Here is a 24767-nt window from a genome sequence, read left to right as displayed (position 1 = left end):
GGAAAGCACTTCAGACTTGAGTAACACCAAATTCTCAAATTTTTACTCATCAAGGTTAGGGTTGCTGACATAAAATCATGTTTGATACAGAAGCTAGTCTGATAAAATGACGATAGTCCAATGAAATTAAGTCAATTTGAATCCTTCATGAGAATTAACAAGAGTTTTGTCCTTGTTCTTATCTGCGAACAAAGAGTGTGTCATCACCAGACCACTTCAGACTAATAAGTATGCATAGTGTTCAGTTGCACACGCACTTGACTCGGTGCATGCTTTATAATAAACTAGCAACATCAGCTTTACTGTGCTATAAGCTGGCAGGGCTGAAATGGAGTAATATCTGCTAGTCTGCCACTGTAGACAAGTGGGCCTCGTTTAAATGGCTATGAAAGTCAGCCATGAATATATACATGCTGTACACCTCTCCGATGCACGCCCACATGCACACACAAACACAAACCACCATGCATCATTGCTTCAAATGAAACTGTTTTTCTGTTTAGGACCACCTTTAAAGATTGTCCCCATTTGGGATGCAACAACAGTGCATGATGAATACATTCATTCCCAACTCCAGTGAGAGCTGTGCAGCCGTGCATCTCTGACCGATATATTTTACTTGATTGTATGAAGGCTGTGCTGTATAGATTTTCCCATTCTGCTGCAGAGGGATATAAATGTTTATTATTATTACTGCTTCACTTTCCCGTTCGCCATCTGCGTTTCTGCCCACCAGCTCCAATTTGCGTTTAACGAATGATCTCAGGGAATGAGATGCAGCGGGGTCAAGAGGGGCACGTTTGCTCGCTTTTTCACTGTGTGGGTTGGAATTAGGATTTTATAGGTACTTAGTGGTACTGTACACACCAGTGAGGACAACAGTTTGCGTTGTTGACGAGACGGTGAGGGAGGGAGGTGATTGACAAAAATTGACAACTTCCTCTGAAAAAAAAGCCTGTTTTTGAGTCAGAGCTGTTCTATAGACTGAGAAAATATCCTATTGATGAAGCTAATGACCACAAACAAAGCTTTGAATGAGTAAGCAACCATGAGGTGATAATCTTGCATCAAGCATTCTTAATTCAGTAAACCTCTGGATGGATGGGTTAAGGGTTAAAACACTTGCAAATGGTGGCATTTTTATCTTTGGTCCCTGCTTTACTTTATCCATTAAAACCCTCCCCTCCATCACCTTTCTGAGCCCTCCGACTTGAAATAGTGTTCGACTCAGGGGGCTTATTTTATTAATTCGGCGTTTCCTCCGTTACAGGCCCCCTTCTCTGAAGTCCACATTGCAGGAGGACCACCTCACAGGGATTTTCCCCTTCACCAGGTAACGACAAAGAAAGAAAAGAAGCACATTATCCACATGTACAACACACACACACACATACACACACCCACTCACACACACACACACACACACACACACACACACACACATCCACACGCGCAAACTTTCTGTGGTATATAATGTTGACCACCAGCAGCAAATCAGGAAACACACGCGCACACACGCACACACATGGCATATTATCTTTATGAGGTGTTATACACCAGTGACCACCAACACAGGGTCTCAGTGTTCTCTAATCCACACTCAGGCTGAATAGACCGCTCCATGCACTGGAGGGATTACACTGTCGGATTAATGGGACTTTTAATTTGTCATTGTGAGTGCCCTTTGTAATAAGAATAGGTGTAGGAAAGAACACTACTGCCTCTATATGATATGTTAAACGCGTCACCACTGTACATTTTATCTGCATTTACTGCGATGACACACACGCAGTTTGTGCGTGTGTCAATCCTGTCTTTACAGAGGCTTTAGACAACTTTGAAAACGTACCACTATTGAAACTACCACTGCATTTACGACTTTTATTACAATTGCTAAAATAGTGCTTGTTAAAAACTTGCCATTTAAAGACACTGATAAACTGTACTTGCCTGCATCTAGGTAAAGGGATATTCAGGCGTAAGTTTAGTCCATGGTCTAACACACCATTACACCGAGTAAGACCCCCCCTCGAGAGATCAAGTTTTCCGACCACTAGCTTATGCAGTTTTAGCAACCTCAGAAAAGACGGCACGATAACAATACACTGCAGTCTATGCTTCCAACAAGAAACCGCCATCAAAAAGCCACTCATTGTTACAAATAATGCTCAGAACAGCACGAAACTGCAGCAACAGTACAAATAGTGTCCCAGCACATAGTTCGAGGCATCAAACATCTGCTAGCTTTGCCGGATTTCTATTGAAAAGACAACACAACTCACCACTCTCCTGCAGCAGCTTGCTCGTTGTGGGGAAGCCCTGATGAAACATGGCATGGAAATGCAATCGAAGTTAACATGTGTCTTGCCTACCAGTTTATAACAGTTATTATCGAGAGCTGACAGGGAAAAGAACGGAATTGAGCATTTCTAACTGCACTTGGTAATCGACTCATCAGGGCTTCCCCACAACGAGCAAGCTGCAGCAGGAGAGTGGTGAGTTGTGTTCTCTTTTCAGTTGAAATCTGGCAAAACTAGCTGATGTTTGATGCCTCGAACTATGTGCTGGGACCCTATTTGTGCTGTTGCTGAAGTTGGGTGCTGTTCTGAGCATTATTTGTGGCTATGAGTGGCTTTTTGATGGCGGTTTCTTGTTGGAGGCATAGACTGCAGTGTATTGTTATCGTGCGGTCTTTTCGGAGGTTGCTAAAACTGCATAAGCTAGCTGTTGGAAAACTTGATCTCTCGAGGAGGTTCTTACTCGGTGTCACGGTGTGTTAGACCATGGATTAAATTTACACTGGAATATCCTTTTAGCTGTGCTGTACTGTTCCAATGGCCAGTGTTATGAGCTGTGTTAAATTACATCTTTTGAACTGACTGACTTAAAGTAAATCAATGAGAGAGTGAAAGGCACTAGTGAGAAAGTTTAATAAACATCACAACTCATGAACATTACCAATTCGAGAAAGACTTTGTCTAAGTATGCTGCCTACTCTTTAAGTCATTAAAGTTAGATTCTAGATCAAATCATATGTAAACAAAAAACAGCTGACAACACTGTAGCAGACTAGCCCCTCAGAAGAAAGAAGAGATTTAGTTCATTTAGTTTTAACCAAATCCATAAAGTCAGGAGAAGAATATGAGTGATCTATAATAATATATAGTACATATGCGCATGCATGTATCTGACATCTGACACCTAAATATGGCCAAGATGGAAATAAAGAGAGTACAAAAGGAAGAGGGGAGGACAGCAGACACTCTGAAAAAAAATAGAGATAAATTGGCCCAAAAAACATTTACAGCAGAGTGAAGAAAGGTTGATGAATGAATGGATGACTGGATATAGGGAGGGAATGGAAAAGAGAACTGTTTACCATTTCTGAAGGCAACAATAAAACCATGGATTTAAGTATAAACAAGGGTAAACAGAGCAGCCTTACAGAAAAACATTGTATATTTCTTTGAGTCATTCGTTTCTTTTCTTTTTCTTTTTGTTCTCTCTTCTGCATTTTACTCGAAACATCACAGCAGTCCTGATTATGCTTTATGTTAAAAAGTATACAACGAGCTGAGCTGAGCAACAGATTGTGGCATACAAAAGAGGAGAAAAGAGAGAATATATGTTAATTAAATCAAGTTGGATTAATTATATTTTGCACAAGGTCAGCGTGCTGCATTATGATTTCATCTCCCTGGGAAAGAGAATGCAGCAACCAAACCCTTAAACCTCAGCGGTTGTTGATCCATTTCACTTATTAAAACCACACTGTTGAACGTGCCCTTCAAAACTGGAATAGCTTTCTGAAAACTGCTGTCCGGAATTTTAATCAATCCCTTTCCTTAAAATTAAAATTGAAAGCTCAACAGACGTCTCAAACAACAGAGAGGAACCTGAATATTGATCATTCCACTCCTCTGTGTCTCATGCAAAGGTTGGGGAATTATTTGGATTCTATCACTGACGTAAAACACCTTATCCTTACCCCAACGCATTATTCTACTTTTGGCTTTATTTCAACTTTGGTTTGTCCAAATATGGAATAACTGCTGAATTCAAGCTTGCATGAATTCTCTGGAAAGAATATATCTAAAAACTTGCACAGGGAAACTTTGGAACTGTGGAATCTTCCCTCACCATATCTCTGAAGGCTCACTTTGGTATTTTTCAACCTCGAACCAGTTTTCCCGCATGACTAATAAGGAAAAAAAAACTGACACTGGTCCATTATTGAATTAGAGGAATGCAGCCTGAAACTATGAAACAGACTGAAAGTAATCCTTTGGGGCCATTGCAAACCATCAATTTACATCCACCCTACTGCTTGTCTTTGCCACTGATGTTGTTATTTTAAGTGTCATTCAACATTGTGGAAAGGACCCTACAAAGACATTTTTAAAAATGTCTCTACCTTAGGTTTGATTTCTTCTCCTTTGTGGCTAGCAGTGGTTATTCATGTCAAAATGGTCACTGCCGACCCGATTTAGTGTGGGTGTATGAAGTTTGTCATACAGTTGCATATCAAGCCTGTCCTCATTTATATTTCATCAGTCGCCAACGTTTTGTCACACCCCTCAGCCAAGGGATCAATGAGCGGCTGGTAGAGTTGTTGACTTTGGTTTAATATAGGACACAAACAGCCATTTCCTGGGTTAAAGTCCTATATTTTACCCATCCATCCACTCCCCACGTCCAGCCAGGTGGATTTTGTTTGTCTCATAATGCCAAGTTATCTGACTTCCTCTAGCTGTCTATTTGCTGATGGCATCCCATTGGAGTTAGCTGAAAGCCAGGTACCTTGTGCATCTGCATGAGATGGCAATGACAAAACATTGGTTTTCCATGTCATGGTGAGGATAACGGGTTTCAGTCACCACCTGCTGCAAAGGAATGAAAGTTTGATCTCAAACGAGGGAATTGTCAAGTTACTGCTACAATCCTGTACAGTACCTCTTTTAAGGAAAGCTGAACAAAGATCTTTTGTCAGTGCACACGACATAACTTTCAAAAACATCACTCTGCATCTGTTGCAGAGGGGCTCATTGAAAGTGCAAATTTGACAGAGGGCCTAATGGACAAATTAATCTTAAGGCAGGATGAAGAAAGACAATGGCTTGATTTGAAGACTGAAAATGTTCCAGCTTGACATCTGCCTTGCCCCTCCCTTCGCTGAAATGCTAAACCTGGACGTCGATAGCAAACCAGAATTTCAAGAACTAAAATGGCAAGAAAATGTGAGCGGCAAAATGGACCAAAAGAGCCTTTTTTCATGTGAAGATGCGCATTTGAATGGAGCTGCTAAAATTGTAATTTTTTAAGCACTAAATTGGGACGTGCTTCAGAATCTGCAAATTGGGACATCCTCGGCAATGTGGAGATGCTTTTGGCAAGGGAAATGGCACGCCTCATATATTATGCTAAAAAAAATCCACATTTGAAAGAAAAAGTCTGACGCTGTAAGCAGGAAATTGGGGGTAAATTGGCACATCCTCCAGCTTTACATTAATTGTGCTCGTGCAATTGTCAGGGCGTTGCAGGGTGACAGACAGATGGGCGAGGGCTGACACATGTTTTTGGGGGAGTTTAATATTCAAATGCTCCTCATGTGTGAATACAGACACCTGGGGTAATCAACGGGCTGGTGTGTGCGTGGTGTGAGTGGCGTGCAACGCTGTATTTACCCATAAGCCTCTCTGTCCCTGCCTGTCTTGTTGTTGCCCTTGCTCTTTGGCGTCAGGTACACTGTCATGTTTGCTGACTGATTAAGAATCATCCCGGTAGGAAAAAATAAAATAAACACGCTGTTGCTACCTTTTTCATAAAAAGAGGTTTAAATTATGGAGGCAAAGATATTTATTTCTGTTTGAGCTCCTGGTACGGCTGATCTCAGTGCTATTAAAAATTCATTCGTCAGTAATACCCTCCCACTCGTCCTTCTCCATCTCCCTTCCCCTGTCTCCCTCTGTAGCGGGCTCATTTTCTCAATGGTATCTCTGTCTCTTTGTGTCAGTTAGTTTTATTGGCATGGGGTGTGATTCACCGTCTCTATCTCTCTTTGTTCGGTTTGTCTCTCCTTTCATTCCGTGTCTCCGTCCCTCCCTCGCTCTCCCCTCAAAAAATCTGGCAAGGAATCGAGACAGGAGAGCGCCTGCTGTTTTCTCTGACACACTCTTCCTTTCTTAAATCAAAACCAACTGAGGCGAAATCAGGTTATTACCTCAGCTGTGTTTCTTCCCTCTCCCCTCTCGCCAATTCTTCCATTTTAAACATTTTTTTTTTTTGCTCAAGGTGCATGAAATTCTACACTTTGAAAAGAGATGGAGGGCAGCCGGTCAGTCAAAACAAGAACGGGTGCGAGTTGGACTTTTACAGGGGATTGCTGCATAAATCAAGAGCAGAAAAAAAGAGAAAACAGTAACAGTAGTTCTGGAGTGTGAGATGGACATCTGACAGGGTTTGTGGCTTTGTGTGTTTGTGCACATATGCTTGCTTCTCAGTCTGTTAAACTATATTCTTCATACAGTCTCATCATGTGGGGTGGTGCTAACAGTCTGGCCCGGTTTGTTGCGGTCAGATATTTGTGTTTTGTTTTTGTTTTTTTACAGCCTTTCCTCTGAGGAGAGAAATAAGCATCGACCACAGCGTTTGCCTGCGGTGATGTTGGAAAGAAGGGAGCCGTATACGGTCTGCGAAATAAAGCAACTTTTTGTACCATAAAGGTCGAGACATGGATGGAGGGAGAGGGAATAGACAGAGAAGTGAGAAGTGAACGGGTGAGGATGAGATGAGAAACGTTAGATAAACAAACCCAAACAGCCTCCAATAACTTCCCCAAAAGAGAGAGAGAAGGAGAACGGAGAGTGACGGGCGAGGAAGAGAGGGATGATGAAAGATGAAGCCGCGGTGTACGATCTAACTCTCTGCAAAGGTGAGGGAGCTGGATGTAGGGATGGAAAGAGAGACAGAAAGAAAGAGAGAGTGGTGATTTTTTTTATAGATAGCAAGCTTCAAAAAGTCTGCTCTGAAGTGATGGATGGATGGATGGAGAGGGATGATAGAAGTTATAATAAATAAGACGGGCTAAAGAGTTGAAGGAGAGTGCTCCAAAAAAAAAGAGGCAAGGACGGTCAGTAAACAGCACGGCAGAGAGTCAAGCAGACATAAACAACCGCTACTAAAGACGGATGATAAAGATGGCGGAATGGCTGTATCGGTGATGGACGATCATCAGCCGTGATGGATGAATGAAAGATTGGAGGAGAAGAGAGGGAGGGTGGGGGGGTTGTAAACAAGTCTGAATAACCTCATAACAGAGGCAAAATCCAACAGTGGGAAGGATGGATGGGAGGTTTTATATGCAGAAGATAAAAGAAAGTCAGAATAAAGTAACCTTGAGAAGGGATAGAAAGGTAGAGGGGGGAAAAAATGAAAGATTGACGGACAAATAAGGTAACAGCCCTCAGCACTGTCAGATAATGGAAATCAAGGGAGTAAACGGAGGGATGGAGGTCAGGTAGGATATGTGATAATGATTTCAATGAACTATTTGTACCGCTTCTATTGGCAAGAATCGTTCTTTCAAAATGAATGCAGGAATAATTGGTAGATGTGGGAGGGACGTCACTGTGTTTATAAGTGTGTGTGTGTGTGTGTGTCCTTTGTGTCGCTATGAGGCCCATGTGACAAGATCAGACTGGCACTTTTGTGTGTCCTCGCCCTGCTAGCGACAGCCCCACAACATTATCACAAGACTAGCAGGTCACACAATGGGGCCTAATGAACACCCTCGACCACTTGTCCACAGGAAGGCCAAGAAAAGAAAAGCGGGCCAGCGCCAATGTAAGACGTTTAACACCAGACAGAAATAGCCCTCTTTAAAAACCATGGCCTAACAGACTTGTCTGTGCAGTTAGAGATTACTTTTAAAGGAGACCTATATCCTTTTTCATTTTTTTTCTTTCCTTCAGTGTTTAATACATATCATTTTGTTGTGCATGTAAAAGATCTTGAAATTTAAAAAGCTCAAAGTCCGCGCCAACAGAAACTTTTCTCTCCCACAGAAAACTCTGCTTTTGGAGTGCCTCGTCAGTAGTCCCGCCTTCAATTCTGTGACATCATGACATCACCGTGTGACACATTTGCATAATTTGTGCTTCGCAATTAGTTTGGCACATAAGAATTGATTTAGCGCAGCTACTCTGTTGGTGTGAGTGATGTTTGGTCAGCCGTGTGTGAGCTGTCCAATCAGAGGAGAGTATTCGATGGGGACCTTGAAGAGACAGGAGCTAAAAACAGAGCATTTCAGGCAGAGGGGGGATACAGTCCTGCAGAACTTATAGTATGAGGAAACCGATGTGAGCAGTAAACCTATTCTAGTTGTAACCTCAACAGAATTATGAACCTGAAATGAGCATAATATGTCTCCCTTAACAGAAGTGTGAATGTGATTTATTCAAGTTGAGACATACTCAGAGCCTAGCCGTGCATACTTTAAGGAAGTTCCTGTTTGAGTCCAATTCCCCTGATGTGTCTACGAACTGCAGGAAACTGGCGCACCTGGTTAAAAAGCTACACAAACGTTGGGGAAAAGAGCCAACTCCCCAGTTGACCCTGGTTAGGATCAAAACCATGACAGTTCTGCTTTAAAGGGACGGCGCTAACCACTGAGCCCCCTCTGTTATCTCACTTATAGAATAAAAGGTGAGAGCTGCTTTTACTGAAAAGTCCCTGTGGGTCGCAAAATATGTTTCATTAAACTGCTTCATTCTGTATCATGTGGCTATGATCAAAGTATTCTGGTCAGTTGGAATAAAATACATATTCCACACTGTTTAAAGCTGTATATATTCTTACATGTTGCACCTCCAATTATCAGTCTTTGCTGCCGTCACGGTAATTCTGCCACCTTGACACAACTCAGTTAAACTCTATTTATAACCATTTAAGAATATTTGTTTCGCACGTGTGATCTAAAACCCTGAACAAATCTTTGTCTGCGATTGATGAATGAAATGAATTCATGTGTTCTACCGAGCGACCTGCATTCCCCAGCGGCGGGCTGGTGGGACTAAACAAGGTGCTGCTGTGTTCCTCCCTGCGGCCCATCCTCTCTCTCACCTGTGCAAATTGCTGTGCGCAAACAGACTAGCTTCATGTGGTTAGCCACTTCCCTAGCTGGGACAGGGTCTACTCAGGAGAAATAAACCATTTCCTGCTCACTGAGGGGAAGATATGCCCAACTGTAACCTACTGTAATTCATTCCAGGTGGTGGGTGGGGTTTGTCTTTCCAGAGAATGTATAGGCACCGACAGGAAACATGTTCATATGTTAGAGTCTCTGAAATGCTTGTTTTCACAGTTTTAATTTCTGTGAAACCTGCTGAATGTGTACAGTCCGAATTATAAAATATTACACCTCTTTAATAAAGACATCTGGGTGTGCTTATTCTACAGGCTACAGTGATTTCGAATACGTCCAGATGGGGCACGCAGAAGCTAATTTGGTCGTCCTGTATTAATGTGGCTCATGTAGTGTCTTATAACACACTCAGCTTAAAATAATATTCAACACTGAAGCCTTTTCACTTTCTTAGTTAGCTCCATGTCTTACAAATATGTAAGCTTGTGGACTGAATGCAAGGCTGAACAGAAGTACAAGAGTGGTAATCTAGAGGACTTTTAGTTATATAAAAACTGTCTGAAGTGTTTTGTAAGCCTTCAGCACTTATTTGAGCACTTTTGTCGCATCTCTTAGATTAAAAATAAACTGATTGAAATGTTGGAGGTGCATTCATCCGGCTTCTTCTTTATATCCTCATAATTTAAAGTAGAATCTGGAAACGGAAGCTGCAGGTACAAGGTTCAGTCAGCTATCATCCTACAATGCGGGGTTGTATAACAGAATTATAGTTGTTGTCTCTTTATGCTACTCACAAAACAAAACGCAAATAATAAGTAGATGAATAAATAATAAGTCATACAAAAACTTGACTTAAAACTTTTTCATGCAGCCACAGCCAGAGGAAAAGGAGTTGACTTGACATTACACAAAAAAAATTCTCCTTTCAGCAGTAGATGCAAGTGAATACATCTACTTGCTCCTCTGCTTGTTTATCAGCCTGATCATCTCGGAGATGCTGCAAGAAAAGACACTTGTCTTAATTGGTTTACACCCTACCTGTGGAAAAACGCGACGCTCGCGAAGACTTGTCACATAATTTGATGTCTTTTTAACGAAGGATGACTTCCCGAATGCTAGTGATGTCATTTAATCTCTGCGACAGTTTACTCTGGCGCCTGACTCCCTCTGATCTTCCTCAGCGATGTTCACGTCGCGCAGTGTACAGTACACGTTTCTGTCAGGCGAGTTGGAAATACACAGCAACGAAGGTTTAAAAATATATGCTCAAGTGTTTTTTTTTTTTTTCTTGTTACAATTATGCAGCAAGCATTGCATTAATTATGCACAAATAATCAAATATTTACAGCATTTGAATATTAAAAGCAGTATCAACAAAGTGCGTGAGTTAGTACGATAATGAATTCACAATGAGCTCGAGCTAAGATGTGATATGTGTTAGTGCTTTGGGGATGGATCATTTATAAATCCTATACACTTTGTACTTGTTGTACAGCCTCGCAAGGTCATTTCAGACTCTGTTCTAATTTCCAAACCTGACCTGTGGTGTGTGCGGTGTGTGTGTGTGTGTGTGTGTGTGTGTGTGTGTGTGTGTGTGTGTGTGTGTGTGTGTGTGTGTGCACGATCACGAAGCATTCCAGCCAGTGTGGAGGCATGTCCTGGCTAATCCACAGGCCAAAACACACAGGCGGTTAAGTTTCCATGACCTCAACTCCATGCTGTTCGAACCTGCACACACACACACACACACACACACACATGTGCGCACACTGACAATATTGTTTTTTTCCTCTCGCTTTCCCTCCCTTTCTACCGCCCTTCATCTCCCCCTCTCGCTGCTGTCACCTCTCTTCTGAAATGCAACGTTTTGTCAATTACCATTTAGTTCATTGTTAATCCACAGAGGGGAGAAAGCGAAGTGTGTTCTGTAATACCACAGGAGTTCTGTCATCTTCAGAACAATTACGTCAATTAGCTCACATTTAAATGGTTTCCAGAGAGGAGCACCTCAGCTAATAACAGTCCAATGAAGTGACAGCCAACCAATTAATCTTACTCTAATTGCTCAGCAGGTACAGTCAATCATTCACAATCTCCCTCTCTCTCTCTCTCTCTTATTTCTTCTCCGGCTTTCTCGCCGCACATTCCTCACTCAGTGGCCTGACTCACCACCTGTCAATCAAACGCAAACTCGCCCTTCTACCCCTCCAGAGACGGAGGTGCATTCCGGTGTGTTGACATCACGGTCACGCTGCGAGTCAGCATATTTGACTCCTAACATAACACTGAGAATAACTGTTAACAGAGGAGAAAAAAGAAAAAAAAAAAACACTCCACAGAGAGGATACTGTTTGACGAGCAGAGAGAGAAATTAAAGAATGGTGAAACACAGACAAGGGGGATGGATTTATCTTCAGCGGCCCATGATCAAAAAACTGGCTCCGTTGCCTTGCAGTCATTTAAAAACTAAATGCTCGCCTTTCAGCTTACTTCAATTAACACAAAGACAAACAGTGTCTCACTCTCACACTGATGATAGATTGCTGAATCACCGCGCCTCATCTCAGAGTCTTTGAACTTATAGTCTCAGAAGCTCAAATGTTATGATAAATGCTGTGCGAGATTTATAGTATGTGCAGCTTTCCCGCTTCTGGCAATGATCTCTTTCACACGTGTACTGAGATACTCGCATTTTATAGCCAAGCACAGGGCCGTACTGTCAAGACCACGTTGCGCTTGTCCAACAAAATCATTACATTTGAGACTTGAAACGGCATTCAACCAAGTCAAACATATTTCACAGCTGACATCTTCGGCCTTTTATTGAGTTGAGTGAGCTTTAAAGCCTCTTTTGTCATAGCTCATGCCCACAATTGTTTAATCCGATGTGCTAGAGAGTGGCTCATGAGGAAATAAGTGGCACAGGAACATGCAGGTCTGGGTTTGTATGTTAAACAATATGTAAGTATTTGCCACCTGTGGCTGTGGGATTTGTTCTTAAAACATCTAGGGGGGCAGCATGTCACTGGAGTAATTAATTGCTGCTTACTTTAGCTGCCGTTAGCTCTGTTAGCTCTGTTAACCCTGCAGCTTGTGGTCTGGAAGTCGAGCTTGGTGAGGTTTATAGGTTCTAGCTGGTTGGCATGCTAACTTCAGATAACGTCAAAACATTTTGGTCATCGTTTTTATGTTTTCAAACCAACATTCTTACATGTTGCACCTTTAAAGAAGGAGAAGCTTCTCGGCACTCATGGAAAGTGGCGTTTTATAGATACAACACAGATACACCTCAGAAAGGCGAGGTATAGAAGGCCAAATTGTAAAGTGCAACCAAAAGAATCTATTGTTTATGTCTCTTTTACTGGAACAACATTCTATAACTGGGCACATTTACAAAAGTTCTCTGTATTTTCCGTTTTCAGTCTTATTCATACCGGTGCCTTTATTGGCAAGGATTACTCATTAAAAAAGTGTCACTACCAGCAGAGATCACTCCCGAAGCTGCATCTTTAATCCTCTCTAAACTTTCTTTTGGCCAAATTCCTATCACTGACAGATGTCTCAGTCACACGCATTCCGCACTATATGCATACAATTAAACTGACACCTCCACGTTATTCATTCAAGACAACATTCTTAAGGCAACATCAGCAGCCGTGACAGGTGAGTGTACATACGGTTCTCTGTGTGTGCGTGTCATTTACTGTAAGAGCACTGTGATTTGCTTGGGCAGAACATGAACTGAACAACAGGAATGCACATAATGCGCTGCACATCGCCATAAAAATGCTCTGTTATGTATCATGCTTTCAACACACTGTATTTTAAGACTTTCCCGCAACATACATCTGTAAACTCTCATTCCCATGTGTTACTGCGATTCAGATAAATATCTTCATTTAGTCGTTAAACAATGTGCTTTGAATGGAGGCATTTTGTTTAAGTGGTCTCGCACACACCACTCTCTGTTCTGCATTCTGTTCGTAAGAGTGAGCAAAGCAAAACAATTCGTCAAAAACGTAAAATTAGAAATTGTTAACATTTGTGTCCATTGACCTTTCCAAAGACGTCCCCACAGAGAACTGGCTCCACCGTTGTTACGACACTAAGATTCAGTTGATGCCCGCCATTAAAGGACACATATTATGCTCATTCTCAGGTTCATACGTATTAAGCGTGTCTACTAAAAGAGGTTGAAATGCTTTAATGTTCATAAAACACATTATATTTCTCATACTGTCCATTACTGCAGCACCTCTATTTACCCATCTGTCTGAATGCTCTGATCTAACTCCTGTCTACCCATGGTCGTGGTCAAGGGCAGTGACTGTTCAGTTGTGACGTCACAATGCTACATAAGACCCGACGGCTCGTTTAAATGGACACACAACTCAGAATATCCCAGGACTGGGCGTATCCCCCTCCCGCTTTAACGACGACACACACCTGAGCCAGCACAGGCCCTACAAGTCCGTGCAAGACCTGACAACCCTTGCCACCTCAGCACAGCCAGAAAGGCGCCCAAAGGAGATTGCCGGTCCCTAGGCGCCCCCACAAATGCCCACCAGGCCCTAGGCCAGGTGACTACAGTAGAAAGCCAAAGACAGTCCCCCCCACGCTGGCACACCAGAAGTTCTACTATTGAACCTTTAGACGCGGACTTGCTTTTTAATCATAAAACATGGAAAGGTCACTTTCCACAATATAGGACCTGTATTAGTCATCCTTGTATCCAGAACATCAGCAATGAAACAACATGTTATTTTAGCTTGCTAGTAGAATTCGCCTACTTATAATTAAAATAAGTTTTAGCCGCAGCTCCAGCAGCAGAGAATGGTCCAGAACACGAGTGGGAGAGGAGAGAGACTTGTGTGACACACATTCTCAGTCATTAGCTGAAATCCGCAGCGTCATGACTGCGTGTTATGTGCCTTATGTGGCACCATCACAAACCATGCTGTGAAATACTGTTTGAAAATATTGTTTTCCCTCACTGATGTTTAATTGTTCCTCAACCAATCTTCTTGTTCCCCTTCTCATTCTGGCTCCCACCACTAATTAGGAGCGGGCTTTAACTGCCGATGACTTTAGCGCGGGATCAGAACACACCCAGCCATTATAAAAAACCCAGGGACCCATAATGTGGTGTGGGCTTGGCCACTAAGACTATGGGGTGGAGAGACGGGAGGGAGGGGAGGGGAGAGCTGGTAACTGTTCCTCTCAGCTGCTCTTGAATTGTTGGTGCCCTTTTTTTGCCTTTGGCCTGTCATGAGAAGTTCTCCTGCCCCCGCTTTAAAATAGTTTTCAGTTTGTATCGTCTGCTCTCCGGCTCTTTTTCTGGATGTCTCTCTTTTTCTCTCTTGTCCCAATCTCACCTCCTTTCTTGCCCGACATGCCCCCCCTGTCTCTCTCTCTCTCTTCCACACACACACACACACACACACACACACACACTTACTCTCTCTCACTCCCACGCTCTCCCACCACAACAAGACCTAATATGAACTTTTGACAGGAGCCAGGATCTTTGTTTAATTGCCAGTGTTACAGAGAATGCCCCCATAAATCTAATGTTGTAATGCCTTTGAAACGCCTTCTAGCCCTTGCAATCACACACGCACACAAACAAAAACACACACACACACACACACACACACACAATCTTTTTCTCACTTTCTCCCACTTTCTTCCACGTATGCCCGAAACACATGCACAATCGCTCGCGCAGATGTGATGTGTGAGAATGAGGGCTTTGAGGTTGTTTGCGCTCGCGTCAGACACAGCAGCTCCAGTGTTTGTTTGCAATTTCCACTGGCTCCGGTCCACTCCGCCAAACCCATGGGAATTTGTGGATCAGCATCTTCTCAAAAAGCTGCTGGGCGTCGGAGTGTATAACTGAGCAGAGAAAAAAAGAGTGCAATGAGTGCAGAGAGGTCGTTTATTTTTATGTGGTATTTTTCTGATGTATTCTGTATAGCATAGTTTATACTGGAGGGTGGCGGGGGGGGGGGGGAGGGGGGGAGTTAAGTGAGACAAGTGGTGACATAATTTAAGAGTCAGTCTCACACTAAATCACCAGATCATACTGAAGTATCTGTGAACACATTACATGGCATCTTTAGCTTTTCTTCCGATTATACATTCCTGCAGCCTAATGCTGCTGGTCCTGGTTCTTACAACCGAAGATGAAAAGTAAATCTATAGTGAGGCAAAGATCTCATTTTTGATCACATTAAGACAGAAGGACATATTGCCTACAACAGCAATGCAGCAGTTTTATGGTAACAGGTTGAGTTTTCTAAGGTCAGTGTTATCACTCCTGGCTCTTGCACATTCGCCCACAGGAACGGTACTGTGCGAGGGGCTGCCTGGGAATTTAAATGAATAAATAAACAAAAGTACAACCCGTTTTTTAAAACTGTAAACATTTTGTTGTCCCTGACGTTTTCATCTGCTGCGCTGGTCGCCTGGTTGGTTTGTTGGTAGGATTACGCAAGAACTCCTGAACGGATTCTCGTGAAACTTGGGTGGAGGATTGCCCTCTGCCCAGAACAGACCCAATCAACTTTTGGTGCAGATCCTAGAATTTTTCCCTTTAACATTGAAAGACAAGGCATTTTTGAACACTGAAGATAACTTCTCAGGTAATAAATACATCAATCTTGATGAAACAAATTTGCGATTTCTAGGTGGCTGGTATCTATGAATATGGCAGAGGTATGTGCTTACCTGAGTGCCATTCTAGTTCTCATTGATTTGACTGAGAGACCCTCATTGACAGAAGTGACATATTGCGCCTATTAAAAGACTTACACAGTCTGGTATTATGTCTAAAGCTAACAGACAGCCAGTCCAACGAAGATCAGTCTTCATCCTGTCGTACTTATGTGGTTGTTCATAACCTGTTGGCAGAAATCTGAAGCTGTGTATGTAACCAGAGAATAATCAGCACACTTATTGTTTCTTTCAGGTGTGGCAGAGTCAGAGTCGGAGGGAAGGAAGACCGCCTGGTCTAGACAGGAATGTCAAGGTAAGTATTACATTCTCTCTTTGTTGTCTATTACAGTATACAATACCTGTCTGTCTTTTACAGCCAAGTCTTGTCTGCAGCCCTGATGTTTTCTTTTCTTTTATTGTCTGTGGCTCCATCTCTCACTCTCTGTGGCTCCTACAGCTGATTACATGAATAATTTACCGCATGTAAATCCTCGGCAGCTGCTCTCTGTTTGCTGTTTTGCCCTCCTTGTTCCTCTCTCTTTTCCTCTCTCAGGTTAACGCGGGAGGATTTTTTTCTCAACCTTGTCACCTCTCCTTCCCACTCCCTCTTCCGGTTTCTGTGCCCGGGGTTAAGCTCCCTTGCTCTCTCTCTCATACTGTCTCCTCTCATTTCTGTCTAATTACACAGCTCTCAGTTGCAGGCCTGTGTCTTCCCATGGGTTTGTATGTCCTTATGTAAGGGACTGTCTGAATGGCATTTCTCGCTGCAGTGGTGGGAATTTTGACTCACGTCCACAGTTGTTTGTTAGTGTGTATGTGACATGTGTCTGTATGTGTAGATACACACAGAGACAATATGGTTTCAGATCCTCGCAATCAAGACAAGACTCTCAGTGATTACATTTCTGCCGCAGCTGTACCTATGTAAAAATGTGAAGAATTTTTCCCTGTCACTTCAGGCTTAAAAGGCTTTAAAAAAGGGTTCTCAAACTGTGCTGTCAAATGAGTTCTTTTTTATTTTTTATTTTCCTCTTTGGTCCCTTCAATCAAGTCCCTAGTTAGGACTTTGAGCATATTTTTTCATGCAGACGTGAAGTAATTTTCATGTTGAAAAGAAAAAGAAAAAATGAGTGGGTCCACACAAGAAAAAAAAATCTATCAAAATATAGCATGAGGCAAGGAAAAAGAGAGACAACGAAAGGGAAGCATTACCTTTGGCTCTGTTAAATAATTCCTTTTCCACCATTCAGTTTCCATTGTTCGAAGCCGGGGCCGATCTCTCCAATATTACTGCTAATCTAACTTCAAAGGGTTGCAGTCATGTTAAAGCACTTTTTAATTGTGATAAGGAATATGCTTTCATGCTTAAACCCTTCTCCTCTGTTCATCTGGACAGAACCCATAAATATTGAGTCCTTTTTTTTTCATTGGCAATTAAAATTAGAATTGGTCACATTTTTCACTGTCAGCCATTTCCTTTGCACATAAAGACATGTGTGGGCCACACACACACATAAAAAAAGACACATGTAGAGCCAGACATTTCCATATGTGCGCATGCAGAAGCACATACAGCGCGCATAGTGGTTTTGCCAGTGTTAGTTACACAAAAGCCTTCCTTCCATGTGCTTGTCCAATGTCAAAAGTGCTCAAAGGCTTTGCTATCTTTGCTTCTCTGGCAGGGCTGATGATTCACCACAGGCTTCCCTGTTGTTCCAATGACACATGAGATGCGGGCTGCGCCGTTTTGTCCAGAGATAACACAATAAGATGATTCTTGAGTGAATCACTTGCACTCTTGTGCTTTTTGTGACGGTTTGATGTATACACAGCATTCTGAGGCAGTGGAGCAGAAAGATGTTATTCTGTTGTGACAGAGTCAATATGGATAACAGCACAGTGTATGGAACAAGAGCAGCATTAAAATCAAAATGATAATATGAAACAATTAAAGGTGCAATATGTACGAATTTTAGATAACAACATTCAAAAGTATCAACAGAATGCATCAAATTGCTTTGATGTTACACCAAAGATGTATTTGTGATGTGATGAGTATTTTCTGAAGTTAACATGCTAACCACCTAACGAAGACCGGCCCTTTTTTATTATATCACTCCGAGTTTGCGGTACAGACCACTAGCTGCGTGGCTACTCGACTGCACTGCATAGCTAACTAGGTAATGGCAACTCAAGTAAACAGGAGTTAGCGGTTACTCTGGTGGTATGCTGCTTTCCAGATCTCTTGAGGGGACATTGAGTTCAGTGTAGAAACTGACCCTGGAAAATGAGCTGATACTGCCAATGCACACATAACCAAGCAGTGTTGTTCAATTATGTGCATATATTGCAACTTTGCTTGACTTCCTTTCAGACCGCAGACGTGATCTGACAGCCATGTTTGACGAAGCCATTAGGACCATCATTTTACTTCATCTGACATGTGCAGAAGGGATAAGAGGTTGGGCAGAGGATCCCCCTTTTAAGGACTAATCAATTCAAAGAGAGAAATTGAAAAACCTCTTCCAGTGACATACAGCGCCACTGACACTGCAGTCGGACTGACAGCTCCGACTAAGCTCTCACACTTCACCACAGCGCAACTTTGCAGTCAGTTTTTGACATACTGCAAACTGTTAGAACTGAGTCTCTCACTGACAACACTGGGAGTGGGATTTTGTTTCCAAGTTTGGAGAATAAACTATTAGTGACTCTGAAGGAAAAGAAGAAGCTTGACTTCGCTTCATTCCCCCTCACCTCAGCCCACTACAGTGTGCCTTTAACACTGCAGTCAGTCTGGGGTATTGAGTTTTGGCTGACATGGCTGGGTTGGCTCACTGCTTGTTTAGCAGTCTGAGCCAAGCATGTGCGGCTGTCTGTGTGCCTGTGTGTGTGACGGCGTGTGTTTGTGTTTATGTGCATGCATGTCTGTGCTTGAGTTTCTGCAGGATCGGTGTGCATGTGTGCATAAAATGCACGAGTGTGTATGCGCCCCTATTTGCCTGCATGACCTGATTGTGAGTCTCCAGTATATACCCTGACTTGCAGCGCAGTGAGCGAGGGCTGTGAACCTTGGTGGGGTTTTTTTTTTTTTGGTTGTTGTGCAGCGTGGCCTCATTACCCAGGTGTTTACCCCCAACCACAGGAAGCACTTGTCAGTGACGACTGTCTGCTGGCAAACATTGCCTGAGGGAAAGAAAGACAGAGAGGGAGGAAGAGGGAGACAGAGGGAGGTGGAACCATAGAAACACAGCATTGCAATTTTGTAGAGTGCCTCGTGAGAGTATCTATCTATCTATCTATCTATCTATCTATCTATCTATCTATCTGTGGTGTGTTTATGTGTGTCTGTGTGGTTTTGCCAGTCAAACCCTTGCCGGCAGGTCAGTGGGTTCCTCCACTCCTTCACAAGTGGAGGGAGGGAGGGAGGGGGAGACATACAAGCTGTTGACAGGGATTTATGAGCTGATAGTGTCAGACTGCAAGCACAACAACAATCTCCCTGTCTCTGCCTGTCTGCTCATCGAGGGAGAGACAGAGACTGACAGAAAGAATGGGTGTGGGGGGGGGGGGGGGGGGTTGACGAGAAAAGTGAGGCAGCAAAATGAAAAGAAAGGGCAAGAAAAGTGAAACATCGGGGAAGGGAGGATGAGGCGGATTCAGGGTGTAATTTAATTTGTTAAGGAGCTTCTTACCTTTCTCCTGACACATTCTTCCCTTCTTCTATTCGCCTCAACGTCCCCTCTGTATGAGCTGACTTGCTTGTTTGTGTTGACTGGTGGCTGCTTTTGGTTTTTTGCTTGTTTGGGACTCATCCGAGTCAGAAACCATGTGTTCAGGCTTTTCAATATAAACCAGAGGCTATTGTTGGTCTCGCGTGAGCACTTGAAGCAGATGACAAGGACTGTACTGAGATGACCGCGCACGTATGTTGTGGACAAATCAAAAAGCCAGCCGCCACGTTGTCCTGTCACATTAGCATTTTTCCCCCAAAAAGCAGAGGATTTGATAAGACTGATTCAAGTGTTCATTATGAACGTCTCCGCAGAAATAAACACGTGTTTGATACATTTTAGCGCGCTAGACAATCAGGCTTTGTGGCTGTGTGTTTGTGTTCTGTTTGTGTGTGTGTGTGTGTGTGTGTTCAGATTTGTCATGGTGAGTCACGACTGGAATGCTCACTGTTAGATGACACACGCTGATATAGTTGGACTGTCTGACATTTGAGAGATACAGTCTGGTGGGTAATTTTGTCTAATTGCTGTGCTCAGCATAAATCCATAATATCTTTTCTCTATTTTGGTTTGAGGGATTCCACGATACATCCTCTTTTTACAAGCCCATGTGGTCAGGGGAGCTTCTCAGACGAAGCTGTATTTATAGTTTCTATATAGCCGCGTTCTCCTCACCACGGTAATTGAGTTTGCAGATACAAGTCATTAGAAATAAGTAACTTCATATAGAACCACTTTGTTTACGCTGACATTGAGAAACAACCAATAAGTCTGCATATGTATGCTGTTTCCAATCTATTGTGTATTCACATTTAATTCCACAAACGCTGAATTCTGTTAGTGAGACACATATGTGTGAGCCCACTTTTGTCAGCTGTTCCTGGAAATATTCCCACGTCTACAAACAGACACACTGACTCTGACAAGACACTGACTTTACATTTTGGATATTGTAGAATAGCTCCCAAAATCCGTATCATGTTTGAAGTTATGACTGCCATAATAACAGTGATCCAGATGTGAAGTCTGCCAAACTGACACGTTGGGAGACAGACAGCCTGACAGTGCAAAGCACGTATACCCCCTGAGGATAATATAGACTGCTAGAGATTCATATGTCAGGTCCTGTTTAATTATATAGCATTAAAGAGGAGAGATTTATGAGGCCCTTTAGATTTTGTGCGCAGACACCCTCCAACATTCTGAGAGGCGATCACATGTTCGGTTTCTCAGAAAAGCAAACATCCTTATCCTTTTTTTTAGAACTCCTGCCTACTTAATGTGGTCAAATGCAATACAAGCTAATATGCACTAATTGTTATTTTGGCAGTGAAAGCAACATGATGGGATCCTCACACATACCCTAATCTGAAGATCACACAGAGACAAAGTTTGTCCTCTGCCTAAAGGGGAATCCTGGTATTCTTAAAGCTGCTCGTTGTGATCAAGGTGGTTGAACAGGCCAAACAACCAAACCTGAACTACCTGACTGTTGTCTTCACCTCCTGCACTTTTGCTTGTCTAAATGATTCATACTTACCAAAAGTTTTGGAACTGGTCCAGTAGGTCACCTCAGCTGGCAGCCGAGACACAGCTGCGATGACTGCAACGTAATCCTTTGGGGCAACTCCAACTGTCAAAGTTACTTCCAATAAAAGTGCTTGTTTTTGCCACTGACGGGCTGAAGTTGCTATTCTAAGTGACACAACAACAACAAGACAGAAACAATTCCCACAGAGATAGACCTTTTTGTCAAATAAGAAGATCCTTCATGGAACCTGAACCACAAGTCTTGTTCAAGGTGAAGTCTCGCTCTGAAACTTCTCTGATTACGTTGCAGCCACTGCAGTCATGTCACGGCTACCAGCTGGACTGATTCCAAATCCTTTGTAAAATATGAATCGTGTACACAGCAGTATATATATACAAGGGCCCAAGGATTAAAAATATGGTTTAGGTTGAAAGAGGAATGTTAACTTCGACTTTTGGTTTCACACAGGATGGGTCAACAGCGGCCGCCTGAGTTTCCGGAAACCCTTGTGTTTGTTTGACCCACCAGCTCCAACCTCTGCTCACCCTATATGGTCTTTCTTGCGCTTTATACTTGACTTTATTACTTTATCCTGTTTTCAATTTGTGGCATTGCTTCTGTTTTTGAGAGGACTCAATGGAAAGCTTAGTGTGTCACCTACACAAAAAATTAAATGTCATTTTGGTGTATGTACAGCACTCAATTTGAAAATCTAGAGTCAGGTTAAGTGTACACAGATAATAATGACAGGGTTTGGTGATTTTGTGTACCCCTGATTGGAGCTGATCATGAAATGCTCTAAATATTTCAATGAAAAAATATTGTTTTCACCCCTGAAGTTTCTTGTACTCTTTTGAATTAAAAAAAAAAGTATTGTGTATATATTTACATGCATTCCCCTTTGTATGTGTGCTCTCTATAGGTGTGCGTCTACAATGCAGAAAGACGCCCTCGTGAAAATGAGGAAGAATGAAGATAAAGAGGAGAAGAAAGAAGAGAATATTCACCTTTTATGAGAGCAATTAACAGTTGAATTACATGCATTTGTTACATGTAAGGTGACATGTAAGTGTTCATCATCTCTGTTATCATATAAGCCCTTCGAGTGCAAATTTAAATTTCATTATATTAGTGACATCCAGTGCCTTCGGAGTCTGAATTAGAAGTTTAGCACGTGTAAGGATTCTCAAGTGTTACTTTTCACAGGGTATCACTGACTGTAAAGAAGTTATAACATCATTATGCACTGATTTTATTTTGGACAGTGTGTGTGATATAAGTGAGAATCATGACAACATGTGCTGGGAAGTTTCGCTTATGTTTTTTTTTTTTTTTTCCAGAACATGTGAAATTCTCTGATACATGACAACGTGTTGTTTATTTGCTCCTCACGTTTTGTCCCACAATACTGTTGATAATCTTTTTTCGTGGGGACACAGCATGTCCCTAACGCATCTCATGTATGTAGAATTGAAAGAACATGTGGTCCGAACAATGTATTCATCTAAGGATTGCACTGCTTTGACAACCTCAGTGTCTGCTACAGAAACATATTCATGTATGTTCGCCGTATCTGTTAAGAAGTAATGATCGCAATTTGGTCACGGGGGAACAAAGACAACATTAAGGACATGTACTCATACAATATGCAAAGCTCTGTGGAGAAATATTCCCTGACTGTAGAGCTCTCATGTGACAATATATGTGCAGCGTTTCACTTTTATCATCGCAACATAGATTATTAATGAACATCGTATTGTTCTGTGAAAAATCTAGGTAATATAATGTTGAATAAAAAATCTTACTCAACAAGCCTTGTGGAAAAGGACTACACTTTTCATATGAGACTCAAGGAGCGGCGAGCGGTGCAGTATATATAGAGTACGTCTTCCTGTGCATCATCAAGAAAAGGAGAGAATTACTTTTTCCTTCCACACCTGTGCTGTAAAGCCCTTTAGGTAGATTAGAGTTGAGTGGCTTGCCACAGGGTGCTGTGGCAATGATGGTGACATGAGAGGGGCCTTGCTTTTACCCACAATGTGTGACTTTGGCTCTTGAAAAGGAACTGTGTCATAGATCCGACGGTGTTTGACATTTTGAATAAATGACATCCTAAGCCTCCTTTGTGCTATGCTTGTGGTTCACTTACTGCCTTTATCTTCACAAGTCCAGCTTGACCTATAATGATGGAAACCACCTTTCAACAGTAATATTTGGTGTACCTTACTTACCACCCAACAGAACATCTATAATTTGTGGTTTTCTAAAACAGTCTTTATTTATTTATTTATTTATTTATTTATGCAATTATGTATTTGTTAAACTTTGCTATGGGTATATATTTGTATTTATATGAATGTGTAATATACAATACATGCAGAGAATATTGTGTACATATAAATGAAAAATATATCATGCTCATCATCTTTTAATATATGAAGCCTACATATTAAGATTTTACCATGGGTATTTCACATATTTTATAAACTTATATTTTTGTAAGTATGAAATACACATTTTTTTATCATGTCATATAATACCATATAAAAGTTCAACATAAAGACATTTTTCATATATGCACATAAAGAAATTCAAATACACGTTTCTACTAAGGATATTTCATATACGTTATAAACATGTATCGCCATATATTCAAGGTTGTATGTGTGTAATAATCATAGTTACCTTATACAGCAGTATCACTCTTGATGTAGGGGCATGTATGTCATATATTGCATTTACTTATGTACAAAATTACAGTCCCGTTAACTAGCTGTCATATATCACTAAACAGATTTCCTCATATTCCCATATTAATAGATTCTCATTTCCCTTCATATGGGACACATTTTCAGTGAATGTAGAAAAATCCAAAATAGCAGAGCTGGGTTTGCCCCGTAATAACCCTGCAGGTAACAGTTTGGAGGCCTCCTTATCTCCTCCTTACCCTCCTCCATCTTCGTCTGTGGTCGCTAACCCTAGCTACAGTGCTCAGACATGGGCCCCCTTATGTTTTCCATACAGTTTATCACACTTCCTTTCCCTCTGCTCTGGGCCCCAAGTCAGTCCGCCAGACAGAAAAATCAAAGATTATGGGACATACCATTACAGTGCAAATTGGTATACTGCACTGAACAGCATGCTGATGATATACAACGTGAAGTCTCTCTAGTAAATACAAAACAGGAAGGAGTTCTGAGCTGAGTTTTCTGTCAACAGCCCTCACAAGTGAACATAAATGTTTGAATTACACATTGGATTGATTTAAAGTTAGTCAGAATGATCCTATACATATTGGATCATATGGAATTGAAAGGCAGGCAAAAAATGATTTTGACTTGACTGTCTTTGAGTGCTATTTCATCAGAAGTGTGGGAAGTTGAATTTTATTAAATGAAGTATTTCATAAATCATTCATGATTCAGTTGATTTCACTGGCTTTGTATGGTATGGATCTCAATGTCAGGTAAAAGGATTTTTATTATTTTCTGGGGCAGTTTGTCACACTCTCTGTCAAACCCGGCCGGGCTTCATAGTCATTCTATCAAACACTGACAACATAGATTTCCTAAGAGGGAACGAAGCATGAAAGACATCCACCTCCACCTTCAGCTCTGTCCAACATCTGGCCTTATTCCTGCAA

At 41.9% G+C, this 24767-nt stretch overlaps 1 long non-coding RNA gene across 3 annotated transcripts in view; it reads left to right on the top strand.

The window, feature by feature from the left end:
- The window catches only part of LOC115567807 (uncharacterized), a 114621-nt gene extending 91376 nt beyond the window's left edge, over positions 1–23245 (top strand). For all 3 annotated transcript variants that reach the window (XR_003981256.1, XR_003981255.1, XR_003981257.1), the window contains 3 exons: positions 1271–1333; positions 16113–16172; positions 22047–23245. This is a non-coding gene — a long non-coding RNA (uncharacterized LOC115567807). The remainder of the gene's footprint in view (positions 1–1270; positions 1334–16112; positions 16173–22046) is intronic.
- The last annotated feature ends 1522 nt before the right edge of the window (positions 23246–24767 follow it).

The sequence above is a fragment of the Sparus aurata genome, chromosome 17 (assembly GCF_900880675.1).
Source record: "Sparus aurata chromosome 17, fSpaAur1.1, whole genome shotgun sequence".
Taxonomy (NCBI): domain Eukaryota; kingdom Metazoa; phylum Chordata; class Actinopteri; order Spariformes; family Sparidae; genus Sparus; species Sparus aurata.
Note: the sequence above shows the minus strand (reverse complement) of the source record. Positions and strands in the feature narration are given on the sequence as shown.